The 2763-nt window shown below is 46.9% G+C and overlaps 1 protein-coding gene and 1 long non-coding RNA gene across 8 annotated transcripts in view; one reads left to right on the top strand and one right to left on the bottom strand.

Annotated features, from left to right (window-relative positions):
• The window catches only part of ZBTB38 (zinc finger and BTB domain containing 38), a 113929-nt gene that overhangs the window by 85445 nt on the left and 25721 nt on the right, over positions 1-2763 (top strand). The window lies entirely within an intron of this gene.
• LOC109384541 (uncharacterized) overlaps positions 7-2763 on the bottom strand; it is a 13208-nt gene continuing 10451 nt past the window's right edge. The window contains exon 3 of the long non-coding RNA XR_002124419.1: positions 7-241. This is a non-coding gene — a long non-coding RNA (uncharacterized LOC109384541). The remainder of the gene's footprint in view (positions 242-2763) is intronic.

Here is a 2763-nt window from a genome sequence, read left to right as displayed (position 1 = left end):
TATCACCAGAATCAATCCGCATTCTGAATTTTCTCAGTGACAGCCTGCCCAGCCTTTTACCGTAGAGCGTTGGGCTTGAAGTTCTCCAAGACCCAGCCCTGGGAAAAGCCATAGCCATCGAGTCTCTTCCATGTCACGGCAAATAAAGAAGGCTCTTTGGATATAAACTGTGTCCATCTCATATAGGCAAAGTGATCTGTCAGGGTCAGCAGCAGCACACAGAATGTATATCCAAGGACACCTGGAGAGGCATGAGACACAGCCGTGATTAACCTGCCCAGTGCGCCCATCTAAGGATGGACCAGAAGAACCCACCAAGGGAGGCCCTCCTCATGTCACTCCCAAGGCAGCTGAATGGAGCCAAGCCCACAAAGGCTAACCTGGGTGGCATCAGGCCTAGGAATGACACTAAAGGACAGCAGGCATATCTTGATCTACCTGGTCTGTGGTATTGACCTTCTCAAGCCAAGGATGCTTTCTGAAATATCAAGCACTTAGCAACTTCCTGACCAGTCCTACACTGGGACAATGTGAGAAGTGTCCTCTCTCTCTCTTGACACTCGATTGACCTTCTGCACATCCTGGAATTTTAAATGCCTTCCCATTTTTAAAAAACGTCTTTTAACTACTTCCATTTTCCTCCCCTCTTTTGGTGCTGAGTCATAACGTCTGTAGCACACTTAACACCAGTCTTGGCATATAGAAAGTGCTCAGTGTATATTAGCTTTTGTTGACATTGGCCTCATCAGCGTCACCATTATAACTAGTATCATTTCACCAGCAGGTAAGGAAACTTAGTTTCCTAAACCTGAAACCCTGTGTACCTCAGCCATCTCCATCCTGACATAAATGAAGATGGACCACACAGACATGACCCACTGTGTCAGAAACAAGGGGCAAGTCAGCAAGATCCCCAGCTGACTCGTGCATGTTCATGTTTGGGGAGCACTGCTCTAGGTGCTGTGGTGAAGCCCAGAGACAGACTTGCATAGATATGGGTCCTTGCGGTTTGCTAGCTATGAGGTGCTCTGGGACAGTCTTAGAGGGTGGGGGCTGAGGGTGTGCCTTTGACGTTATCCTGGGGGGATGTATGATGAAATCACTAGGAATCTGATTCTGAAGGCTATTGTCCCCTGCCTGTGACTTTAACTTCCGCATAACACCTGGTCCCTTTCCACCCTCCCCACTACCCACTGACCTTCTGGCCATGCAAACCTTGTTGCCAAGAAAGGACATTTCTATGTGAGAGGACAGAAAACCTGTGTGCATCTGGGAACTGATACACATAATGTAGGATGTTAGTGGTGGTACATGTATCAATGTACAAATGAGAAGCACACTATTCTAAGTGAAGATTTGAGGACCCTGGTAGGCAATGAGAAGGGAGGTGTAACTGAACCTTCTTTAACGTTGGGGACCAAGATTATTGCCTGCTCTTAAGGAAACATTTTGAAAGACGGAAATAACCAATCCCATGCAGTCATGGTGACTTGTTATCTGGACTGGCAGCTACTAGGATGGTGAGGAGAAAATGGTCACAAGTATCTTAGAAATGAAATCCTAGCTTCATACCAAATTAATTTAGTTTAGAAAGTGAATTAACTAAAAGCATTTTCTGCCCTTCAAAGCTCTTGCTTTGGTCTAGCATTTTGTTAATTTATGACTGGTGATTTTTTCCCATTCTGTAAAGTATATTCAGGTGGCCTGTGCCCTGGACTTAGTGGCCTCGGGTTCCTCGGACAGCACAAGACTTGGCAGTGCAGCTATAGATCTCAGTAGTTCCTGAAATGGCCCGCTCCTTTTCTTCCTCCTCTTCCTGCCCCTGTTAGCGAACTTAGCTTGGCGTTCTGGATCCCAGTCTATACTCTTCCGTTCATCCAGATGAGTTGTTGCCATGGTGGGTTGAATGGTGGCATCCCAAAAGATATGTCCATTCACCCCAAAAGCTGTGAATGTGACCTTATTTGAAAAAAGGGTCTTTGTAGATATAAATTAGTTAAGGATCTCGAGATGAGTTCATTCTGGATGATGGGGAGGGCCCTAAATCCAAAGACATGTGTCCTTAGAAGAGACACACAGGAGAGAAGGCCACGTGAAGATGAGGCAAAGACTGGGGTGATGCAACCACAAGCTGAAGAAGGCCTGGGTCCACCAGCAGCTGGCAGGAGCAAGGCAGGACTGTCCCCTAGAACTTTCAGAGGCAGGACTGTCCCCTAGAGCCTTCAGAGGGAACATAGCCCTGCCAACACCGTGATTTTGGACTTCTGGCCTCCAGAACTGTGAGAGAATAAATTTCTGTTGTTTTGAGTCACCAAGTTTGTGACAATGTGTTACGACAGTCCTAGGAAACTGATACAGTGTCCAGATCTAGCCTGGGAAGTTGTTTTAAAAATCAGTGTCTGGGCTCTTACCCCCTAGCTTTTCTGATTCAGTCAGCCTGAGGTGGCACCAAGAAACTCAATGTTAAGTGTGGGCCTCCAGGTGGTTCAGGTACATCCATCACCCTTCAGTGTTGCTAGTCCTCAAGCTCCTTCTTTGACCCTACTTCCTTTTCAGCCACTTTTACTTTCCTTAGGCAATATCCATGCTCATGTGTGTAGCCACCTCTCATGTATCAGTGCAGCCCAGTTTCCTCAGCACCAAAGTCCATTTTGGAAGCTGATGGATTGAGTGCACTGCCTGCGTTTTCCGTACGCTCCTCGGAAGGAGCACAGTAGTCATAATCCTCCTCTCAAACCAGCTCTTAGATCTGGCTCCCTACCT

The sequence above is a fragment of the Hipposideros armiger genome, unplaced genomic scaffold (assembly GCF_001890085.2).
Source record: "Hipposideros armiger isolate ML-2016 unplaced genomic scaffold, ASM189008v1 scaffold_96, whole genome shotgun sequence".
Lineage (NCBI taxonomy): Eukaryota > Metazoa > Chordata > Mammalia > Chiroptera > Hipposideridae > Hipposideros > Hipposideros armiger.
The sequence above is the reverse complement of the archived record's forward strand: the minus strand, read 5'-3'. Positions and strand labels throughout refer to the sequence as shown.